The sequence below is a fragment of the Protopterus annectens genome, chromosome 10.part0 (assembly GCF_019279795.1).
Source record: "Protopterus annectens isolate FY-2018-M chromosome 10.part0, PAN1.0, whole genome shotgun sequence".
Lineage (NCBI taxonomy): Eukaryota > Metazoa > Chordata > Ceratodontiformes > Protopteridae > Protopterus > Protopterus annectens.
Window position 1 is genome coordinate 1360303480 of NC_056744.1, and position 26860 is coordinate 1360330339.

A 26860-nucleotide genomic window follows, 5' to 3' on the forward strand; every position below is an offset into this window, starting at 1 on the left:
TTTTGATGTGTAAGCTATGCTCGGCGGAGGGCAGCGATGCGCAAACACACTGGGCTTTGCTTGCACCTTCGATATTGAAGCAATACAAATGTATAATAGGGACACGGGGAATCTAATTGTGAAAGTTCTAGGGACGGGGCTCAACATTCCACTATGTGCTTGTGTGTTTACTACTTCAGTTTTATTTCACTGTTCGTAAACACTCTTGTATGCTTAGCATACATTTCGGTATCCACGGACATTGAATTACTGACTTACTATTAGAGGCGGGCTCTAATAGTAAGCATAGTAGGTTGTGCAAACTGCTGGGGCATGTTTACGACTCCGTAGAGCACTTGCACACCCCCTACACTCGTACACTTTTCCTGTGCATGTCGAGGGTGCAACGGCGCACCCTCATACATATTTATATGGCGCTGCTGCACCTTCTGTAATGAGGACGCTCGGCGCAAGGCTAAAACCGTCCTTGCACTGAGCTTCTTGAATCCCGGTGAGTATTAAATACTCTTCCAACAATGTTTCTCTTTTATGCCTTTCCTTACTGCTTTTAATTATTATCACATATTAGATATAATGTTCCTATGCTACCATCAACATCAATAGTAGTTAGTATCTGTTATTCTTTTTCATGACTACTATAAATTTGATGATAATATCTGTCTAACCTAAACGCATTAATTTTGAATATATATATATATATATATATATATATATATATATGTAATTGTATATTACCAAAGCTGTGACTGAAATAGGTCAATTTTGTGATCAGTCTATACCTCAGTTAACAGACTTCAGTAAAATTTATAAAAAATGTTTTTACTTAAATCACCACAGCTTTGCATTCTAACATTCCTAATCCTTATCCCCACTTTAAAGAGCAGACCCTGTAAGCTAAGCTCACATTCCATGGTTAATCAGTTCTCCCTAACACAAATGTAAAAGTCTCATACTGTGAGCCCCAGTACTGGAAAAGGTAAATCATGATTCCATCTTCAAACCACTGAATTATGAAATTTACTCTAAAATAATTAAACAGTTTTTGTTGGGGTTGGGGGGGGGGGCTTTGCCTCTGCACTTCAGCATCAGGAGCTTTACCCCTTAACTCTCCTTCTGACTAGATGTATAAAGCCAGAAGTAGTTCAATATTGCAAGGTGCTGCAATCCTGGATGTAGTTTGTGTCCTCACTTACTGTCCCATAATTGTGATGATCAGAATTACGATCCTCACCATTACAATGCAGACCTTTTAACAGCCTTCCAAGCAATGTGAACCAAGCTCTGCTCATTATCAAATGCTTAATTTTTGGAGTACTTAAGCAACAAGATGCATTATTTCTAACAAACACGTATTAACTGAGGGTTCCTTCTGCAGTATGAGCCCTTCTCTGAATCAGCTATGAAGTGAATCACCATAAAAAAAAAAAAAAAAATTAAAGGATTTTTTTACAGTGCCTGTGAAGTCCCCACACTGGTCCAGTAATCAAGGAGCCTGAATCCTCACCATTGACACTAGAGAGGGACATGCACTAGGAATATAAATGGATACACTCAGTATTTCCAGATGCAGACCTCTCTGCATCAAGCAAAATTTCCCTTAAGAGCACCCAGGGAATGGAACACAGTCAGCCTAGGGTCTGAATTTCTCTGTATCTGTCAACCTTCAGGTCCCCAATAAGACTCCCCACTGGTACAGTTGTAGGGTTAGGCCCCCAGATGAGTGTCCATGCCAAGTCCTGCACCCCCTCTTTAAACCCAGTGCTTCGTGTCCCTGCCCCAAGTAGCTCACACACACACACACACACACACACACACACACACACACACACACACACACACACACACACACACACTGTGAGATTTGATTATTCTTCATACAGACACACACACAATGCACACACATACACACACACACACACACACACACACACACACACACACACACACACACACACACACACACACACACACACACACACACACACACACACACACACACACACACACATACACACACCAGGGAAAGGCTGGCAAATATTCACTTGCTGTATCCCCTTCTGCCCAGAGTATAAGGTAGTTATCCCTGCCACCAGATACTCCACAATCAGTTACTCTAAGGCCCTTAACAAAGGGTGTCCAATTATAGTGTGTAATATTAACACTAATACAAAGGTAGTATGTGACCAAGACAGCTCAGTCTTCTAGAGTGGCCCACACGGTATCACCAAATAAATATAAGCACTCTCAAAGGTTAAATACCGTCTATAAGACCAGCCACAATAAAAGTTTTAAATATATTTAATAATAAATAATAAAAGAGGATGAAAATACTGAATATATATTCACAGTAAACCATAGAGTTCAGATCGCAAGAATTATTGAAAAGAATATTGATGGACTGACTCAGACAAATAAAGAAAAACAATATCTAAACTAAGCTTCATTATATTCCTGACTGAATCTAGGAGAACTACTATTCCCTAATAACTGTCTTGATAGAGTAAGGCACAATAAAATACATGAGCAGTCTTTCTAGTCAGGTTCCCCAAAACAGAATACACCATCCTCAGAGATTACTCCCTGTAAAATATAATATCCAAGATAGCTTGCAGAATGACCTCATCTGGCCACCTGACTCTAGGTTCTCACAGTAACCCTGTTTGAAGCTGAGACAGGAATTTAGCATAGATGGCTATGATACAGGTTTTAAATGTTTATGGCAGTGTCTGGGGTTTCCGCTTTTTTTCCTGAGCTAATGAACAAAGGCTTATTCGAGACCCACTGTCTCTGGTCCTATTCAGCACTGTGGGGTACCATTTTAATGGTTTAACCACACATTTACATTTCCCTTATTTTTTTAAAGTACACTAGCTGGTTAACCTTTGCTGCCCCAGTGTCCTCTATTAAAACATATCCATTTAATTCAGTTACACTACTATACATACATGTCTTTTCATTCTAGCAGGGTGCACTGTTGATACATTTTAACACAAGCAAACCTCACAAATACATTTTCAGCACGTGTCTGTACAAGTCTGTTTGATATGCAAATAACATAACTATTTACAAAATTCCAGCTAGCTTTGCTGGCACAAGTCATACATCCAGTGCCCTACTTTTCCTGGCATGGCTGGCAGTACCTCCCATTGTCACACTTCTCCTCCCTTTGAAGACTCAAGATAGTTTTCCAAGCATACCTCTCAACCTGAAAACATCAAAAATCTGGACAAGGCCCATGAAAAAAATAGGTACAAATCTGTACGCTGATTAACATAAAATGTGCATACATAATTAAGTAACCCTGCCCACTCCAATAGAATTGTGGGATACACACTTTCCAACACAAACTGAAGAACAGACAACCAAAATATGGCACCAGAGTACCCATACAGCCATTCTAATGTCCCATTACCTGGCTATTTCACCCCATTTACCATAAACACTAGTGTGTGCATACTGCTCTATTTCTACAATGATTATTATTTTGATTTTATTTTTTTACATTTTATAGCACAATGCACAAACACTGATAGATATCTGATAAACAAAGCAACACTGTCTCACATTGAAAATAGACTTGGCATTAAAACTTCTCTGCCCTTGAAACGCACATTCATTGAAACAGCATTGAAACCCTCACATTCATTGAAACAGCATTGAAACCCATACCACATCCAAAGAAAATGCATCTGGCCAGTGATGGATAAAGATTACCTTTGGGCTGTTTTTAAATCTTGCACACAAAACAATAAACATACATGCATTCTTTTATACATCTTCCTGACATTATTAAATTATATTCTTTGTATAATACAGCACACTTGTTAGAAGTTAGAGCGCACTTTAAAATTTATTGTTTGAGCATTTTTCCAGTAGGCAATGAAACAAAATGCATGAACCAATAATGACAAAACTGACCAATATTGCTAGAATAAAATGTGTTGCCACCATGCATTTCACTGCCAAGTATTGGACCCAGGCCCCTGTGTGCATTACACTCAGAGCAACATACCATTATGCCATATCAACAGTTTCTAGAAAGATAGGAAGACTGAAACTTAAATGGCCATCATTTAGTGAATTCAGTTCTCACTTCTTCTTACTATAGCTCTCAACGTCTTAGCACAAAATAACCTGGACAAAGCCAATAATGGGGGTATACAGCCCGAAAATAGAGACAATTTTCAAATACTGATCTTATAAACTTAGAAAATTGCTAGAATAAAAGGTTTTGTGTTACCATTTATTTTCTGAAGAATATGAAGTCTGAAATTCAAATGCCTGTCATTATTTAGTGAATTCATTCCTTCAGTGATTTGCCATTGCCACAAAAATCCTGAAAAACCACCGATTTAATGAGGAATAGAACAAAAATATCAGGCATAAATTCACAAGTGGTGGTGGCTAGGGACTTTAGGTTCTTTTTCCCTGGACCCAAGGTACAGGGTTTGAGCCTGAATACCTCTAGCCACCAAGTGTATTGAGTTGGGGGCATTTTCACACACAACATTTCTGCATTAGGTTTAAACATTTATAAAGAAGAGATCTCAGAAACAAACATCAGGCAAATAATATGGCATAAAATATAATAAATATTTAATATAAACCATATAATATATAAATCTCTATATATATAATATAAACCAGTCCAGAACACGAACAGGGAGTCCTTACAAGGTTTAATCATATTATTGTAAGACTTCTTACCTACTCCATAATCATGTGCATAAACAAATGGAGCCACCTTGTGCAAGACTATGAACTGTTCCTATCTATTTTGTCTGCTGTAAAAGTGAAGGTTTTACAAAATGCAAATAGTCAGCAGTTTCAGCATTGCCAAGCAATATGTAAATACCTATGTTTTATTTTGTGTGTGTGTGTGTGTGTATGTGTCTGTTCCTTCTTCCTTGAATACAAAGCGCAATACAAAATTTAACTGATCCATTGGGGATCCCTACCATTCCAGCCATATGGATGGAGCTTGACTTAAATCATTTTCTGATATTTTTGAATAGTGATTATTACAACTGAAAGGAGATATGTTGTTAAATTGTGTGTTCTGCCTAACAAGATCTCAGTTTTGCTTTCTGGAATTATTTTAAAACACACACACACACACACACACACACACACACACACACACGCACACACACACACGCACACACACACACACACACACACACACACACACACACACACACACACACACACACACACACACACACACACACACAGCAGAAAAGGCAGCAATTCATTTATAAGAAACCTGAAAGCAGTCTCTTCAATTCCATTTCTCAAAGAAAAATATGGCTCCAAAGCAGTCTCAGCAGTAGCAATTCTGTTTCAATTCAGAAAAGGCGGCAATCACTTTCATAAGAAACCTTAAAGCAGTCTCGGCAATACGGTATAGCTCCAAAGCAGTCTCGGCAAAAGCAATTCTGTTAATCAACTCAGAAAAGGCAGCAATCACTTTTATAAGAAACCTTAAAGCAGTCTCAGCAATATGGTACAGCGCGAAAGCAGTCTCGGCAAAAACAATTCTGTTAATCAACTCAGAAAAGACAGCGATCACTTTCATAAGAAACCTGAAAGCAGTCTTGGCAATACAGCTTCAAAGCAGTCTCGGCAAAAGCAATTCTGTTTCAACTTTCATAAAGAAAAGAAAAATACACAATTCTACCTGAAACAGTCTTGGCAAATAATTCCGTTTCGACCTGAAAGCAAGCAGTCTCGGCAAATACCAGCAGAAAGTGCGACTCATCTCCAAAGCTTCCTTCAGCTAGCCCACAAGTGCTCACTGCTAAAAACTTAAATTGAAAAGCAGAGACATTTCTGCACTCGCAGGCTGATGGAGCTGATGTCATCATGCACATGATGACGTCAGCTCCAAAGCGTGAAAAGAAAATAATTAAAAAAAAAACGGGAATGAAGGGGTACCACTCAGGAATCATGGCACCCCATTATTTGAACCCCAAAACTTGGTAAAAACCGATAATTCAGTACAGTTGGGAGGTATGTTTCCAAGTGACCCTTGAGAAACATGGCTTGAGAGAAATAAGCCTATCTGGGAATATGTTACCCCATTCCCTTTCTTGACAGCTCATCTGCGTTGGCATTGCTGACCTCAATATGGTATTGTACTGCCATGTCATATGCCTGTAATCCTAAGTTCCACCTTAACAACTTGGAATTTTGCTGGCTGGCTCTATGCAGCCATGCTAAGGGATTCTGTTTGTAACTACAGTGAATTTCCTTCCATACAGAAAAGGCTGAAGTTTCTGCAGTGCCCATACTATGGCTAGACATTCCTTTTCTACAGCTGCACAACATTCCTCTCTGGGTTGGATTCTACAGCTGAAATATACCACTAGGGGCTCCTCTCAATCTGAGAAAACCTGGCTAAGTACAGCCCCTACCCCATGGTTTCAAGCATTCAGCTGCACAACAAATTCTTTGCTGTAATCTGGACTGGCTAACACAAGGGATCCTCCCAAAGCTCCTTTAAGCTTCTGGGATGCCTGCTCACATGCTGGGATCCACACAAGCTTATATGGCATGTTTTACCTTGTCAGATCTGTGAGGGGAGCAGCTATTGTGCTATAATTGGGAACAAACTTTCTAAAGTACCCCACTGTCCCTAAGAATGCCCTCACCTGCTTTTTGGTAACAGGGGCAGGCCATGGCTGAATGGCTTTCACTTTAGCAGGTTCTGGCCTGTTCTTACCAATCCCCACTCTCTATAGTTGATGAGTGATGATCCCGCCACTGCTACCAATATGTGATGACCCCGTGCTGGGCCAGTAATCAAGAAGCCTGAATCCTCACCACTGACACTGGACAGGGACTTGCACTTGGAATACAAATGGATACACTCAGTATTTCTAGATGAAGACCTCTCTGCATCAAACACAATTTTTCTTAAGACTACACAGGGAACATACTCAGCCTATGGTCTGGCTTTCTCTGTATCTGTTTCCCTCCAGGTCCCCAATAAGACTCCCCACTGGTACAGCTGTAGGGTTAGGCCCTCAGCCAAGTGTCCAAGCCAAGTCTTACAGCACCCTCTCTGTAAACCCAGTGCTTCGTGTCCATGCCCCAAGTAGCTGACACATGCGCACACACACACACACACACACACACACACACACACACACACACACACACACACACACACACACACACACTGTGAGATTTGATTCTTCGCACACACACACACACACACACACACACACACACACACACACACACACACACACACCTGGGAAAGACTGGCACAGATTTACCTGCTGTGTCCACTTCTGCCCAGAGTATAATGTAGTTATCATCACTGCCAGACACTCTACAATCAGCTACTCTAAGACCCTTAACAAAGGGTGTCCTATTACACTGTGCAGTATTAATACTAGCACAAGGGTGGCCAAGGTGGTGCAGCAGTTAGCATTGCCGCCTCACAGCAAGAGGTTCTCTGGTTCGATCCTCGGTTGGGGTGCCTTCTGTGCGGAGTCTACATGTCCTCCCTGTGATCACATGGGTTTCCTCTCAGTGCTCCAGATGTCCTTCAAGAATGCAACTGCAGCATAACATGTGGGTTGTCCTGCCTCAGGCAGCCCTCGGTCGGCCGGATTCCAAAGTCTGGGTCCGACGTCAGCTGATGTCGCATTCCTCTCCGACGTCAGAGTGGCTGGAGTATATAAGCATCAGCCGACGCCATTTTCTTCAGTCTTTCTTGCCGCGCGGTGCCCAAAGCAGAAGCGGTTCGCAAGTGCTGGTCGGTCAGCTCCTGTATTCCACGATACCGAAGTCATCAAAAAAGCTAAGTACCCCGTTGGGGACCTTTTCTTGCCTCAGCCGATGTCAGAAATTACTGAAAAAGTTAACAATTGTCTTTTTTGTGGTAAACAAATACCTCATAAGGATTTCCACTCTTACTGCCTCCCTTGCCTGGGCCCAGACCACGACGTCTCGGCCTGTGTAGCCTGTAATCGCTTCAACAAGCGCACCCTCAGGCGCCGGGTGGAGTTCGCTGAAGATTTTTTCGGCGATAAATTTGCTTACACCATGCCGTCGGATCTTCCGACATCGCAAACTCCTAAAAAGCGAAAAGACCGGGACCGACATTCCCGGCCCGCGTCTACCACCGACTCCACGCCAAAACCTAGCGCGAGTGCTCCAGTTCCCTCTGAGACAGTCTCTCCACCGCTCCGAACCGAAGACACCGCATTACCGACGACTCCGATTCCAGACATTACTCCGACGCCAGTTATAGATTTTCCTCCGGATACCGAAACCGAGGAAATGCCCAAGACCATTGCTGTGGACAAGGTCACTCCGGCACGTGGAGCGGCCAGGCCTCCTATGGCCATGTCTATTAAGGCCTACACTAGGGCTAAGGCAGCCAGCAAAACAAAGCATATTACTGCTAAGTCCTTACCTCAGCTGACTCCGGAGACACAAACTATGTCCATGGCTGCTGATTTAATTTCCATGATTAGAGGTTCACAGGCCCATCCTGAGACAGCATCCCAGCCTCCTCCTGATAAAAGGCCCCGGGTTGAACCCTCTGACCCTACTCCTTCAGATGAAGACTCTGAGGGCTCTGTCCACTCTGATAGCCAGGAAGAGCTCTTCCAGACCTATGAGGACTCGGATGCAGAAGATTCCATCCCTTCGGCCTCCCCTCCTGAGGATATTTCCTTTGGGGAAGTTCTGCACACCATGAGGGAACATTTCAAGTGGCAAGGACAGGAATATTCTGATTCTAGGAAACGCCTTAGGACTTTCCTTAAGAAGCCTCAGCACAGGCCCTTAGCTATTCCTCCTGTACTTGATGTTCTGGATGATTTGTATTCTGACTCTAGTGCAACCCCTGATTATCTTCCTCCTGCTCCAGCCAAGCCAGACAGGTATTACAGGGTCCCTGAAACTCATTCCCATTTATTCAGGGCCCATACTGCTGATTTGGAAACTATCTCACAGGGGCCTAAGGGAGTTTCAGCCTCCACCTCAAAAAATCCTTTGCCCTCCAACAGGGAAGCAAGGTCATTAGAGAGATGGGGTAAAAAGGTTTACACAGCCACTATCTTATCTATGAGAGCTTTAAATTGCCTTTTTCATATGTTACAATATCAGGATTATCTCTTAGAAGATTTACAAAAAACATTAGCTTCTCCTGATCCTTTAGACAGGAAGACTTTGCAGGAAGTTGTACATAACACTCAGCAAGTAAGCAATCACTTCCTGCAGTGTGGATATGATGCACTGGAAGCTTCATGTAGGGCAGCTATGACAGGGGCAGTGATTCGTAGACATGCTTGGTTAAAGGATCAACCTCTACCAGATCATGTAAAAGCAAAGCTTCTGGATGCTCCTTTGGAAAAGAACAAGCTTTTTGGTGCAAATGCTAAGGATGTCTTAAAGACCATCGAAGAAAAAGCAAAATCAGTTCAGACTGTGAAAGATTTCCTCCAGGTTCAACCCCCCAGGTTCAGTAGGAATTGGCCTTCAAAAAACTGGTCCTTTCCTAATCCAGAAAAGTTTCAAAGGGGTAAGAACAGACGTGGCCGTGGAAGAGGCCAATACAGAGGCCCTTACAGGGGACGACAATGGCAGCCAGGAAACCAAAGAAGTGATGCAGGGGTTTCACCTGCCCAACAACCACAAACTCAATGACTTTCCTCTACTACCGCCTACCAGGGAACAACTAGAAGCTCCCTTGGGCGGGAAATTATCTCTGTTTGCAGAAAACTGGCACAGACTGACAAAGGACAAATGGATTTTGGACATTATAGACCGAGGGTACAGGTTTCATTTTCATACCTTACCAAGAAAACAAGGCATGCCAAACCTACCACAAAATCAGAGAGCAGAGGCTATCAAGCAAATCATTCTGCTGACTCGAATGAAAGCAATAGAAAGAGTTCCACAACAAGAACAAGACCAAGGGTTTTACTCAAGACTGTTCCTTGTTCCAAGAAAAGAATCTCAATGGAGACCAATACTGGACTTGTCCGCATTAAACACCTTTCTCATAGTACCAAAGTTCAAAATGCTGACTCTACAGCAACTCCTTCCCATGCTGGGCAAGGAGTCGTGGCTGATTACTCTGGACCTCAAGGAGGCATACCTGCATGTCCCTATCAGACACAGCTGCAGAAGATACCTCAGATGTCTTGCAGGGCCAGAGCATTATCAATTCTCAGCATTGCCATTTGGCTTATCTACTGTGCCCAGAGTATTTACAAAATGCCTGGCTTCAGTGATTGCTCATTGCAGGCTCCAGGGAATACAAATTTACCCGTACCTGGACGACTGCCTCATACAAGTGGACGACAAATTGATGTTGACAAAAAACCTGGATTATGTCATACGATTACTTCAAGCTCTGGGATACACAGTCAACTTCCAAAAGTCAAGACTGCAGCCATCCCAGCAAATAATCTTCTTAGGAGCCAAACTAGACACAGCTTCTCAGATGGCTTACCTGACAGAAGACAAGCAAGAGAAATTAACTCGTTACTTCAAAGGTTTAGCAAAACTCACCCAGATGACTGCAAGGAGATTCCTACAGGCCCTGGGTTACATGGCATCCTGCATTCTACTGGTTCCATTAGCAAAACTACACATGAGAAAGCTTCAATGGTACCTAAAAAGCATTTGGTCTCAACACAGCAACAACTTGGAGACAATCATACCACTCATTCCATGCCTACAAAGGAATTCCTATGGTGGGCCTCGGTGAGCCAGGAAAACACAGGTATGTCATTCAAAAAACCACAGATAACACAGACCATGACTACAGATGCCTCAGACCTTGGATGGGGGGGCGCACATGGAAGGCAGGTGTATACAAGGACAATGGTCTCCAAAGGAAACACATCTGCATATAAACCAAAAGGAAATGCTGGCAGTGATGCATGCCATCGAGGCTTTTCAACACCAACTCCAGCAAGGCCATTTAATGATATGGACAGACAACACCACTGTAATGTGGTACATAAACAAGCAGGGGGGCACCCACTCTTATCCCCTTTGCAGACTGACAATGCAGCTTTGGGAGAAATCACTGAGCCTAAACATCCAGTTACAATCCCAGTTTGTTCCAGGAAAAGACAATGTGTTGGCGGACAGCCTAAGCAGGAATTTCACAGATCCACACGAGTGGAGGTTACATCCGAAGGCCTTCAGACAACTCACTTCGACATGGGGCAAGCCAGAAGTGGACCTATTTGCCTCTCACCTCAACCATCTTCTACCATAATTTTGCACAAGGACATATCATCCAAAAGCTTGGAAAATAGATGCCCTCTCATTCAACTGGAACTGCCTAGCAATCTATGCATTCCCACCTCTACCACTGATGACCTCAGTATTACTAAAGATCAAAGCAGAGAAGCCCAAGGGAATCATAATAGCTCCGGATTGGCCAAGACAACACTGGTACCCACTACTACGGAGCATATGTCACACCAGGAGGCGGGCCCTTCCTCAGTGGCCTCTACTTTTGACTCAACACAATTTCGAAACACTGCATCCAAATCTTCAGACACTGCAACTAACAGCCTGGGAGCTCCATAAATAACTTCAGCTTATCTCTCTCCAAGGAAGTTCAGCGGATACTAACAGAGGCTCGAAGACCATCCACCAGAAAGGTTTACTTAGCAAAGTGGAAAAGATTCAGCAATTGGAATACCAGCAAGGGACATGATGCATCATTGTTGAGCATCCCACTCATCTTGGAATATTTGGCAGATATGTTAAAGAATGGCCTCTCATATTCTTCCATAAAGATACATGCATCTGCTATTTCAGCTAGATACAACACTGTTCCTCCTGTTTTCTCTCACCCCTTACTAAGACAATTCCTCAGGGGAATCAAGAACATTAAGCCACCAAGAAAGGCCCCAGTGCCAGCCTGGGACCTCAATTTTGTCTTAGAAAAACTGACTCTACCTCCTTTTGAGCCAGCAGCTTCAGTTGACTTGCAATTTCTCTCATGGAAGACAGCTTTCCTGTTGGCAATTACCTCAGCAAGAAGGGTTTCGGAGCTACAGGCCCTAATGGCAATACCACCCTTTATTATTTTCCACAGAGACAGGGTTTCATTAAGGACCAACCCTACCTTTATGCCAAAGGTGGTATCTAGGGTTTCTCTAAATCAAGCCATTCATCTGCCTGCTTTCTTCCCCAATCCTGAGAATAAGGGGAAAGACTTTGCATACCTTGGACATTCACAGACAACTTCGATACTACCTGGACAGAACCAAGGCCAGTAGGAAGTCTGAACAACTTTTTGTAGCTTACGCCCCTGCAGTCCAAGGAAAAGCAATTTCAAAACAGACTATTTCTAAATGGATTGGACATTGCATCAGATTCTGTTATTCCTTTCATGGAAAGACTGTTCCAGCCAATGTCAGACCACATTCCACCAGAGCTACAGCCACCTCTACAGCATTCTTAAGAGGGGTGCCTACCAAGGACATTCTAGAAGCTGCTATATGGAGCTCCGTGAATACATTCTCCAAACACTACAATCTCCCTCTATATTCCAGATCCAGAGCAGGCTTTGCTTCGGCAGTCCTGCAGGGTTTGATTGCTACACCATCCCTTTCCTAGAGCATACCTCCTCCCCCAGCTAAGCTATGGTATTCTACCCACATGTTATGACTGCAGTTGCATTCTTGAAGGACATAGTACAGTTTTGTACCTACCATAAATGTAGATGTCCGATAGACATGCAACTGCAGTCGGATTTTCCCTCCCTCCATACCCCTCTATGCCTAGGGTCCACTCCTATCCCTGTTATTCTTAGCTGGGGATATCTGTTATGGTGTATTTGTTTTATTGCTCATTTATTTGTTTGGAATCCTGTTTTTGTCTTCCAATTTGATTACAGCCTTCCTTGGAGGGCACCTGGCATCTGGGGCAAGAAACACTGAAGAAAATGGCGTCAGCTGATGCTTATATACTCCAGCCACTCTGACGTCGGAGAGGAATGCGACATCAGCCGACGTCGGACCCAGACTTTGGAATCCGGCCGACCGAGGGCTGCCTGAGGCAGGACAACCCACATGTTATGACTGCAGTTGCATGTCTATCGGACATCTACATTTATGGTAGGTACAAAACTGTACTTTTCCTGCCACATCCGAAAGACATGCTGTAGGTGGATTGGACACTCTAAATTGGCCCTAGGCATAAGTGTATGCATGTGTGTGCCTTCTGTGGAAGGTTGGGTTTTGGGCTGGCAACTCGACACCATAAAACTCCATTGCCAATCATGAGCAGACAGGTAATCTGCTGTGGTGACCCCTAACCAGGAAAAGCCAAAAGAAGAAGAAGAAGTGTTAATACTAACACAAATGGCAGTAGTTGATCAAGATGGCTAAGCCTCCTGGAGTGACCCACAAGGTGTCACCAAATAAATATAAGCACTCTCAAAGGTTAAATACTTTCTACAAGAACCAGGCACAATAAAAGTTTTAAATATGTTTAATAATAAATAATAAAAGAACATGAAAATACTGAATAGATATTCATAGTAAACCACAGAGTTCAGATCACAAGAAATATTGAAAAGAACATTGATGGACAAATAAAGAAATACAATATTTAAACTAAGCTTCACTATATTCCTGAGTGAGTCTAGGGGAATTATTATTCCCTAATAACTTACTTGATAGAGTAAGGCACAATGAAATACATGAGCAGTCCTTCTAATCAGGTTCCACAAAACAGAATACTCCATCCTCAGAGATTACTCCCTGTAAAATATAATATCTAAGATGGCTTGCAGAGTGACCTCATCTGGTAACCTGACTCTAGGTACTCACAGTAACCCCCTTTGAAGCTAAGACAGGAATTTAGCATAGATGGCTACAATACACATCTTAAATGTTTATGGCAGTGCCTGGGGCTTCCTCTCTTTTTCCTGAGCTAATGAACAAAGTCTTCTTCCAGACCCACCATCTCTGATCCTATTCAGCATGTGGTGTGCTGTTTTAATATTTTAACCACTCATTTACATTTCTCTTATTTTTCTTAAAGTAAGCTAGCTGGTTAACCTTTGCCCAGTGTCCTCTGTAAAAGCATATACATTTAATTCAGTCATAATAATACATGCACATTTCTTTTCATTCCAGCAGGGTGGACTGTTGATACATTTTAACACAAGCAACCCTCACAAATAACATTTTCAGCACAAGTGTCTGTACAAATCAGTTTGATATACAAATGGCATATAATTATTTACAAAATTCCAGCTAGCTCAGCTGGCACAAGTCATACATCCACTGCCCTGCTTTTTCTGGCATGGCTGGTAGTACCTCCTATCATCACAGTGCCTCTCACTGATTTGGTCACATTTACAGCTTAAATAACCAAGTCCAGTATATCTAAACTACCATCCATAATTAACTGCATCACAGACAGACTGAACCCATACTTGTATTTGCTTTAAACTGAAATAGTTTAACACATCTAGAAAAAAACTTAAATGAAATACAGTTTATTTGGGTCATAAGTACTTTCTGTGCAATAGTTTTTATACATAGATGTATGTTGCTAAAATGACCAGATCCACCATACCTAGTATGGGCCTAGCAATTAACATTCACAACACAAACAGCACATTTACTACTAAATACAACTTCATTTGTCTTCATTAATTGGATATACAATTGTATAATCTTTAGTTATTTGAACTTTACAAACTTAAATTATCTAGGCCAATATGCCTAAAATGTTCTGTAGACTTAACCGTGCCAGAGGTTTGCTAGAGCCCAACATTGCATAAAGTCTAAATTGAATCAGCATAAAAGATCAAAGGAGAAAATTTACTGTTTCTCAATAATAGGCCAGATTCCAAAAGATAGTTGCAAACAGCACAGCATGCTGAAGGAAGACTTCAGCACGCCAGCAGCGGATGCGATTTCAGAAGATACACAACAAGAAGTATGAGTACTTAATTATTCACATAGGATATTTACAGATTCTGTGGATGCTCACTGGATCATAATACACATCATGCATGCTCAACACAACTTAAATGTGAAAAATTGCAACACTGACTGTTTCAGAAATTCTTGGGGAATGCCATAGTGCAACGCAAGAAATGGCAGGTATTCCCACAAGATCCTACAGAATCAGTAACAATAACAAAAAAATGCCACCTGCAGTGAATGAACTGTAACAGGCTGATGAAGCTATTGAGGAGGATCTGGCTGTTCGTCCTAGAAGGCAGACAGCTAGACAGAGAGCAAGGTTGTAACTAACTCAACTCTCAGATCAAGAAATCATTGACAGGTCCTGCCTAGACAGACAGTTGGTGCAGGCTGTGTACAACATTTGTGCCCTACAAATGTCTTTGCAGACATTGTGAGGCAATTCCATCTCTCTTGAAACAAACGTGTGTCTGATCCTAGGCATACTGGCATCACATTCCAATGACATATGGGAGATGCTGTAGGAGTGTCACAGACAGCTGCCAGTCATATCCTGGCAGCATTGTGCAACAAGGTAGATTAATGCATACAATTTCCATCTACCTCCATGGAGCAGAGAACTGTCATGCACTAGTTCTATAACCTTGCAAACTTCCCACTTGTTCTTGGTGCAACAGACTGCACCCACATTCCTACTAAGACCCCTGTGCATCCCTGTGCATCCAGAAGCAGACAGATTATCCATAGTAAAAGCTGGCCATCCCTGAACTGCCAGGTGATGTGTGCAGCAGATGGCAGCATAACAAACATCATGGAAACTCACCCTGGAGGTGTCCATAATGCTGCCATATGGAGGGAAAGTGGTCTGAGGACTGCATTCCAGCAAGGTGAAATATCTGAGGAGCTACTACTTGGTAAGTACAGGAACACAGCTAGGATGTAAGCTAAGGACATCCCTGTCAAAATTATCCATGATGACAACATATGCATCCACTCTCCACAACAGGTGACTGTGGTTATCCACTTGAGCCTTGACTAATAACTCAGTACAGGGAACTGTCTAACCCTGCCGAGTAAGCCTACACTAGAGTGCACACAACAACATGAAGTATCACAGACAGTGTCTTTGGTGTACTGAAAGTCAGGTTCAGATGTCTGGACACACCCAAGGGTGCACTGTAATACATGCATGAAAGGCAACACACGTTATTCCTGTGTGCACCAAGCTAACAGTGACACATGGTGGTCTTCCTGCTGCAGGTGTGTGTGAACTACTTCAAGAACCACATATGTCTGCAAATGACATTCCTCAGCTATCAGAAAAGGAGCAGGAGGAAACAGGGGGCAGAAGAAACAGATGTGGGTGAGCAAGGATGTGACAAGTCCAGCCCAGGCAACACGGCAGCGTATGACACATACCTTTGAGTCAAGGCAAGCCACACGTACAGAAGTGCACACATTAAGCATTGATTTTCAGGTGTTGCCCCACCACAGCAGCACGGATTGCATCTAATGGCAATTATCCAGTAGATGTACACACACTGAGCATCAGGCATAAGAACATAATTCTAACATATAACAGCATGAATATATACAAATCTATCACAAAATTAATCCAACCCAGGCCACAAGTGTGCATACGGACTCATAGTGGTATATGTGTGTATGGCAGACAACAAGGGATGTACTTCTGTGAACACCATTCATATCTGTCCACCATAAATAATGTAAATAGCAAACCAACATACCTCTCAACCTCTTAATGCAAAAATAATTGGACAAAGCTCAAAAAAATGTGGGGAAAAGGCCTAATAATAGGGACATATTTTAAATATTGCTCTTAGAAAGTTGCTAGAGTAACAGGGTTTGTTTTAACATACATTTTCTGAGGATTTGAAGTCTGAAACTCAAATGTCTGGCATTAGAGACTTCAATCCTCAGATCATCCCTGCGATTTGCCAGAAAACCACAACTTTTATGAGGAACAGACCAACAATATGAGCCAAAAATCTGGACATTCTGCAAAAATATGGACAGTTGAGAGATATGCAAACCAACTCAGGACATAATGCAGAACTGTTGTCAATATCACATGCAACATATTTCAATGTAAAGTATGGAGAACATGTAATGTAGTAAATGGAGTCACCTGTGGTTAGTAAAAATGTCAGGCTCTCATGGCATCAGACTTCACAGCAACCACATGCAGTTGACATTGCCATTGGTGTACACAGCAACCATCAATATCATGAGGTGAGACTGACTATACAGGAGAGAGCGGATCAATTGTCTGTGCTACTTTAATGCAGTCTAGGCTGCTTTTACTGCAGTCCTGCCTGCTACTACATCTATGGAAACACTTGGCCCAGGTTGCTCTACTGAGGAGACTGATGGGGTGAAGCTAGCATGTGGAGACACACTGTGGGAAGGATAATGACGGTGAGTTGACTGTCTCATCATGACTGCTGGGCTCACATCTGATTGGCCAGCAAAAGAAGTGTGTGCACATTGCAGCATAGACATTGATGCCAATGGGCAAGGGTTGGCAAGTGCAATAGTCAGACAATACCTGTAATCACAAGTATGCATTATCTAAAGCTATATTTACATACCATTTACCAGCAAGCCATGCTTGCTGAAAGTTATGTTTTGAATTGTAGGCCACAACCTAGATGACACAGTCATTTATGTGTACCCATCACAGTGCTTTTTATTGTGATGTTTCATATGCAAGTTAATAGAGCCTTTCCTGCTGTTCTTCTTACATTGATAAAGAGTCTATGTGGCTCAAATTCTTTGCATTTGGAAGAAAGTGCTTTGATATCTAAGTTGTTTGGACCTTTGGCTTCTTCTGGTGGACCTAATCAGCAAGCAGCATCATATTGTTTGTATTTTGCATGGTAGTGATTGCTAATAAATGTATGTAGGGCACTGATAGATTGGTAGGCAGACAAGATTGTTTGTATGACATATACTATGTTTTCATGTGTCACAGGCTGTCACTGTGTTTATAATTGTACATTATTACTAATGTGTTTTGTTGCATTCCAAAAATTGATGTTGGATCAGCCAATGATCATGTTGCCTTGGTCAGGTCTTTTGCATATGGCTTTTATATTTCCATTGGATTTTCATCTTACTATATCTTCATTATGCCAATATGTAAATTGGTGGCTGTTCATATGACTCATTATATGCACAAACACCTAGGTTACAGCTGACATTCACACACCAACATAAATGTGTAGGGCACACAGACCAGTGACAAGTGGAGTACCACAGGGTTTAGTCCTGGGTCCTCTCCTGTTTGGTATCTACTTTTCGGAAGTACAGGCTAACACAAATGGTCTTTGGCAAATGAAGTACGCAGATGACTGCAAACTAGGAGCCATAATCGAAACTTCTAATGATGTGGACATCCTACAAAAGGGCCTCACTGAGACAGATGACTGCTGTCAAAGCCATGGCCTCAAACTCAATGCCAAAAAGTGCATTGTCATCCCCTTTGGTAAAAACTCTATACCCATGAACTACAACGTAGGCTGTAGTATACTTAACACCGAAAGAGTGATAAGAGACCTTGGGACACAGGTAGACAGTAGTCTCTCCTTTGATAATCACATTGTCACAGTAGTCAGGAAATCCTTCTACGTGGCACACCTCATCACAAAAGGTTTCTCCTCCAGAAAAAAAAGAGGTAATTGTTCCCCTCTACTCATCACTCATTAGACCCATTATAGAGTACAATGCCCCTTTTGGTATGTACCTCACAAGACATCTACAACAACTGGAAAGGCTGCAGAAATACCTCACAAAGAGGATTACCGGCCTCAAACAGATGCCCTACGCAGACCATCTCAAAAAACTACAGCTTTACTCCATCACATATCGCCTACTCAGAGGTGATCTCTGCCTAACATACAAAGCTATGTTAAACCCAGAACTGTTGGACATGCTCCATTTAAAGAAGTCACAATCCCTCCAAGCTACACGCTAAACCTTGTCACCACAATAAACAGAACATGCCGGAGGGATTGATTTCTGTCCCAGAGACTTCCCATACTCTGGAATAAACTACCTATCTATATCAAACAAAGCTCCTCATTAGTACTCTTCAAGAAAAATCTTGATGATTGGATGGGAAATAGGAAATTATCCCCGGGGATCACATCTGTGGCTCTGTTTGACAGTGGCACAGGAAAATAATTTTCTTGGGTGGCAAAAGCCAGGGTACCTTTTTGGCTGGGCTTATATAGGACCTAGGGCCGATAGCCTAGTACCTACCTATGAACCTATGAAAACATTCAAGACAGGAAACATGGAAATAGTGATATTCTCTCAGAGAGTCCACTGGCTAGTTTACTGAGGCATACATCACAAGTATTAGACAGTGCAGGTCACACTACTTATGTTGCCATTTTCACAGTGTTGTTTTGCAAGATAGACTCATTTGGCACTGTGTTATGGCATAATTCTCTTCAAATACATTGCAATAAATTCTCATACAACCCTATTCCAATCTTACCTCATTCAGGTCTGCAGATAAAAATCTGCTCCAAGTTATCAAAACCCAAAACGCTTATGATGATTCTTTATACATCTACTCCATAGCCAAAACTTGGAATTGTCTTCCCCAGCATTTGCTATCTATACTTAATACCCATAGTTTCAAACAGCTCCTCACAAATTATTTCTCCAATCACTGGCTATGCTCCTGTACTACCCCTGGCTAAGCAAACACAATTCCCGTTTATTGTGTTTTTTTTCTACCTGTGTAACTCAATATTGTTTAATTCTATTTTTGTTTGTTGATATATTTTTTGAATTTTCTGGATTGAAGTAAGACTTTTTCAACATGCATTATCTTGATTTTACACTGTACTATATTATTGTATAAACTTCTTAGTTATCTTTTATACTGTAAGTAGCATATCTAAGAATAATTATTATAACTTTTTGGGAGCTTTTCACCCTGGGTCTTCGCTGAAAGTCCAGTTGGACACTACCGGGTTACCAAATGTAAATGTAAATAAATAAAGAAATAAATAAATGTAACAATATGTAAGCATATGTAAGTGTGCTGGCTTTGTGCATGTTTGTCATCTATAATGCTGGCTAATAAACAAGTGTTCAGGTAATGTCAGCTTTTCCACTGGTAAGCTGTGTTATGCATGCCATAGCATGGCCTGCAGTAAGTTGCTCACATTCTGTGATGGATACTGTGGCCCTGACATTGGCCTGTATTGAAAACATCCATAAGTATAGATAATAGGACATAGGGAATGTTTTGTGTACATGAGGAGCCATCCACTAGCAGCAAATCTGTTTATCAACATGTAATATGCCATTTCATCTGATAATGTGTGTTTAGTGAAGCTAGGTTAAGAAGGGAGGTGATGATTAGCGAGCAGCAGTATGGTTTCATGCTGGGAAAGAGCACTACAGATGCGATGTTTGCTCTGAGACTGTTGATGGAGAAATATAGGGAAGGTCAGAAGGAGTTGCATTGTGTCTTTGTGGACTTGGAGAAAGCATATGATAGGGTGCCTAGAAAAGAGTTGTGGTATTGTATGAGGAAGTCAGGAGTGGCAGTGAAGTATGTAAGAGTGGTACAGGATATGTAAGAGGGTAGTGTGACAGTGGTGAAGTCTTCAGTGGGAGTGGCAGATCAGTTTAAGGTGGAGGTGGGATTACATCAAGGATCAGCTCTAAGTCCTTTCTTATTTGTGATGGTGATGGACAGGTTGACAGATGAGATCAGACAGGAGGCTCCATGGACTATGATGTTTGCAGATGACATTGTGATCTGTAGTGAGAGTAGGGATCAGGTTGAGGAGACATTGGAGAGGTGGAGATATGCTCTAGAGAGGAGAGGAATGAAGGTCAGCAGAACTAAGACAGAATATGTGTTTGTGAATGAGAGGGAGGATAGAGGAATGGTGAGGATGCAGGGAGTAGAGTTGGCGAAGGTGGATGAGTTTAAGTACTTGGGATCAACAGTTCAGAGTAATGGAGAGTCTGGAAGAGAGGTGAAGAAGAGAGTACAGGTAGGGTGGAATGGGTGGAGAAGAGTGTCAGGAGTGATTTGTGACAGACGAGTACCAATAAGAGTGAAACGGAAGGTCTACAAGAGGGTAATGAGACCAGCTATATTGTATGGGTTGGAGACGGTGGCATTGACAAAAAGGCAGGAGTCAGAGCTGGAAGTGGCAGAGTTAAAGATGTTAAGATTTGCACTGGGTGTGACAAGGATGGACAGGATTAGGAATCAGTATATTAGAGGGTCAGCTCAGGTTGGATGGTTTGGAAACAAAGTCAGAGAGGCGAGATTGTGTTGGTTTGTGCGTTGTGTGTATGGGTATGTTATATAGTCATGTAGTAGCAGGTATGCATATGCACTTTCTTTCTTGTCTTTGTTTCACCTTCTAGTAAACACAGAGCCAGCATACTGTGTACGAAATCATTTTAATGAATAAAATAAACAGACCGGTTTCGGCCGGAATAATATCACAGCCTTCCTCAGTGCAAATAAGACAAAATAAATACATACTTCTAGAGGCTGATTGGTCCATCTAAAATTGTTCATTCAATCCAGGAGGGAACAGCCCTCCCAGTTTCACAATCCACTTTTTCTCTTTATTATTTAGAATAGAATGCCATCCAATTTTATTGGACTTATTGCCCTTTACAATGTCAATAATCAGAAATGAGAACCTAGCAGTTGGATGTATCAAATGATGTTTATAAAGTGCATTTGAGAGTTTAATAATAGGGCTATCAGCTGATAGGGAAGATCTTCAGGCATTTGGGCTTGGAGCTCCCTCTCAAGCCAACAATATGGTTGATGATGCATCCAATTTGGAATATGCTTGTATTTTAGCTTTTGAAGGCTTATCTAAACAGCTTCGTACTTTCAGTGCCAATATTTGGCATTCTAAATTGTTCAAGGCATACATTGCCAAAGGTATAATCCCTCGGGGCCTGAGAGTACGTATACAACCTCATGTGGGGATGGTAGATTCGGAGCTCAGTGATCAGTGGTCACAGATACAGCAGCAGGCCAGTATGTCCTTTGTGGAAACTCTTTCTAAGTATTATGATCGAATAATTGACAAAGAAATTGATGTGGTGACCAAAATGGTGAATGATGTCGTGCACAGTATGCTGGCTCTGTGTTTACTAGAAGTTTTGTGTTTTTGAGCCGTGCATTTGCCCTGCACGCAGGAGTGTCTTTTTGATTGGTACACCTTCTTCCTGTTCCTGCTGGGGGCCTGTGGACTTGGTACTGATTGCACGTTATCTGTGCAATCATGTTTTTGTTTTATCAATATATCTTCTTTGTGGCGTTTGGACGTCTTTTTAGTGGAATCTTTATTTAGGAGTGCTGAGGATTTATTGTTCTATTTGTTACCATCCAGAAGCAAGCTTCAGATATGCGAGGTGTTAGTTTTCAACACGCTGTTTTCTGGTATGGCGGATGACCAAGCTTCGTAATGCGGACCTATTTGGTGGAATCATTATTGTCTGTATGGTGCAGTATAAGCGTTTCACTATTTTTGTGATGTGTTCAACTGGAGCTGTTGCATATTGCAAGTTTCTGATATTTTGGGTTTCCAAATAATTTTTGGACACTGTGGATTATTTCAAGCATGTGTATACAATCTCTTACGGACATACGCATGCAATACCAGAGGCTTGTATAATTTTTTTGAATTGATGGGCCTCATTGCTGTTTGGGAACACAAGGTACTGTTACAATTCTTTTTTATTTTGGCGATTGTACACAGAGTGGCATTTTTTCATTGGGACAGTATTCATATATTGGACAATCAAGATTCTATTGGAACTATTTACAGTTGGGACATTTATTTGGGAAGATCTTCTCATGAAGCATAGTTTCAAGTGGCTTATTATTAGGTGATGTGTGCAATTGTATTCGTCGAGCATTGGAAGCCTCAGCCATTTGGTGTTTTGCAATGTCATTACAGACTTGGGTTCAATTGAAGCAAGTGTATGTAACATTTTGAGACCCATTTGGAACATATGTATGCACTATATGGACTCTTTTCAGTATGCCAGCCCTTTTTTTAAATTGATGGGCTCCCTTTTCTTTCTGTTATTACAATCACAAGGCATTGTGGAACTTTTGATTATTTGGCGACATTATGTGGGGAAAATTTTTTTCTTTGTGATATTTGTACTTTATTTATAGGGATATCATTATCTTTACAATGGATAGTTAGAATTTCTATACAGTTGTTGAATATTTGATTTCTGTTTCAGGAACCTATTTAACATTCCAACTTTAAAAATTTTGTATATTGAACATTGCAAAGATTTTCCAATGGATGAGACATTGTATGATTGATACACACTACCCTTTCTTTTCTTTTAGTACAAAATATAGGTTATGATCTAGGGTTTGATTGATATACTGTTCTGCCATTTATTATTCAGTTGTCTTTGGTTACATCAATATAGATAGATGGGACACATTACAAATTCTTTTTTACATATTGTATTTGTTGTTGGCAACATTGGTATATGAGCCAACACATACAATTTTTGGTCCTACGGATAAAGAATAAGGTTTTTTGATTATTTCATCTTTTGGTCATAACACCAAAATATTTTGAAACTACCTGGCCTTGCTGCTGTATATATATATATATATATTTTTCCATGAGATCACTTTTGTTCCGTGGTCCAGAGTTTCATTTTTAGTGGAACCACTTGTTTTTTGTTATAAATAGGAATTCAGAGAGGCAAATGATGGCTTGAGTAGGTTGGGACACAGCTGGGTTCTTGAATGACATGTTCATTCTTCTTTTCATGTATATTTGGGCTGTTATTGTTCCTCCTACTGCCGTCAAATAATATATATGATTGTATTTTTATTTTTGCTGGCTTAGTTATTGTGGCTATTATTGTCAGCTTCTACTCTTGGCATTTAGTCAACTTATACCTTTTTGAATAAATATAGTTTTAGCTATGGATCTTTCGAGTTTAATAATAGGGCTATCAGCTGATAGGGAAGATCTTCTGGCATTTGGGCTTTGAGCTCCCTCTCAAGCCAACAATATGGTTGATGATGCATCCAATTTGGAATCTGCTTGTATTTTAGCTTTTGAAGGCTTTTCTAAACAGCTTCGTACTCTCAGAGCCAATATTTGGCATTCTAAATTGTTCAAGGCATACATTGCCAAAGGTATAACCCCTCGGGGCCTGAGAGCACGTATACAACCTCATGTGGGGACGGTAGATTCGGAGCTCAGTGATCAGTGGTCACAGATACAGCAGCAGGCCAGTATGTCCTTTGTGGAAACTCTTTCTAAGTATTATGATCGAATAATTGACAAAGAAATTGATGTGGTGACCAAAATGGTGAATGACATGAAACCTTATGAAGGTGAACCTTATTTTAATCAACATCTTAATAAAGTAGCCACAGATCTAAATAATTTAGAACAACAGCTCAAAAGCAGAAAAATTAAGAAATTCAAGACGGATCAAGGTGACTATCAGCAGGGTAATCCCTTTTCAAATAATTCCAAACATGTGAGATTCACACCGACATTGTCTAAAATCCCTAAGAGAAAGAGACCACGTTCCATTTTAAGAAAATTTGGTAATGACACTGGCTCTTCAACTGAGGACTTCTCTTCCTGTACAGATAATGAGTTACAATCAGTACCAAGTTCACCTTCACCCAAAAGGACTATATTATCTGTCCCTTTAGGCCCAGGTACAAGCAGGAGGGACGCAAACACAAAAGGTATAGACAATATTCAGAGTCTGTTGAAAATGGTCATACAGAATTAGTGGAAGATCAAAGTAATAATGTTTTAAATTTATCTGATTGTGTACTATCTCCGGCCCATTTATCTGTGCTTAATAAAGGTTTGACTTTTATTCCGGGATTCATGGTGTCTGAGGAATTATTTGCTCAGGATTTATTGTCTTTTTGTAGAACATTGAACTTAAGACTGTTTTTTGGCAATAATGATAATGATGGTATGGATGACAAGTTTATATACCATAAATCTTCTTTCACTCCACCTATGCATCCTTTGGTACATCAGTTCCAGAATAGCGTTCTCAAAGATCTGCACTTTTCTAGGTCTGAGACACAGTACAAATCAAATAATGTAACTCTTCATGAAAAACAAGCTATTCTGGAACTACAAAACAATAAAAATATTGTCATTATCTCAGCTGACAAAGGTGGAGCTGTGGTTGTGTTAAATTGGAAAGATTATGATCAGGAAGCTAAAAGGCAGTTATCTGATGGCAGATATTATTTCGAAATGCCTATAAATCCCATTCATCATTTCAAAAAATCAATTGATGAATTTTTGGTTTGGGCCAGGGATGAAGTAATTATAACTAATGATATCATGCACCAATTGATGGTTCAGGACCCGGCTAACCAATATATCTATATTTTGCCAAAAATCCACAAAAATCCTATACATCCACCGGGCAGACCGATTGTTTCAGGCAAAGGTTACATCACGGAACCACTATCTCTTTATTTGATCAAATATCTTAAGCCCCTCCTCCATCTTGTTCGGTCTCGATTAAAGGATACCACTAACTTCCTGCAAATCATTTCAGAGAGTCAGTTGGAACCAGACTGGTTGATGTGCACACTTGATGTGTGTGCCTTATATACCAATATTCCCCATGAATCTGGTTTGGAGGCACTTACACATTGGTTGGAGGTGGCCAATTTATATGATTCTGATTTCAATTCTTTCTTGGTACAGCTAGCACGTCATGTTCTCAGTAGTAATGTATTTTTTTATCAAGATACATGTTATTTACAAACAAAGGGTACAGCAATGGGGGCTTCTTTTGCCCCCATATACACTGATTTGTTCATGGCTTTTGTTGAAAAACAGCTTATTTATGACCCTGGTACTAACATTTAGAATATATTGACATTTGGAGACGTTTCCTGGATGATTGCTGGGTGGTATGGACAGGAGAAGTCAACATGTTACATGAATTTTTAGTCTACCTGAATAGGAATCCTTGGGGATTGCAATTTACTATCCATTATGATCTTAACAGTATCACATTTTTGGATGTAAATATTAATAGATTATCAGACCACACGCTGGGCACTGAAGTGTTCAGAAAATATCCCCAATACAATACCATACTCCATGCGTCCAGTTTTCATCCCCCACACATAGCCCGCAACATCCACAAATCACAATTTATTAGAACGAAACAAATTTGTTCAGATGATTCTTCTTTTCAGAATCATAGGAAGGATCTTACTGGTAGATTTAAAGCCAGGGGCTATGGTATGGGTTATATGCTGCAGGCAAGCAATTTGGTCAATTCAACCAACAGGGAAGAATTCTTGAAGTACAAGGATCATAATGCTAAAACAAAGCAACCTATCAGGTTGGTCACAACATATGCTAGGAACACGGTGAACTTGACTGAAAGTGTTAGGAGACACTGGAATATCTTACAATATGATGAAAAATTATCTCAAATTATACCTGAAAGTTGTTTATTCTCATACCGTAAAAACCTTGCTTCTTGTTTCAATCACTATAAACATGGGTCCATATACCAACCTTCCCAATATATACAAACTACCATTATGGGAGACCCATTAGTTGGCTGCTATCCATGTGGACATTGTATCCACTGTGATAAGATGGTAAAATCTAAACAATTTTCCAGCCGCAACAGTTCTTCAGTTTATGACATTAATTTCTTTGCCAACTGTAGTACTGATTGGTTAGTATATCAAGCCACATGTGCCTGTGGTTCTTTTTACATTGGTCAGATCTCTCGCCCATTTAGAATAAGAATTTCAGAACACATAAGCAATATCAAAAATAAAAAACTTTCAAATGCACTTTATAAACATCGGGCAGGATTCACAAAGCCTCTGT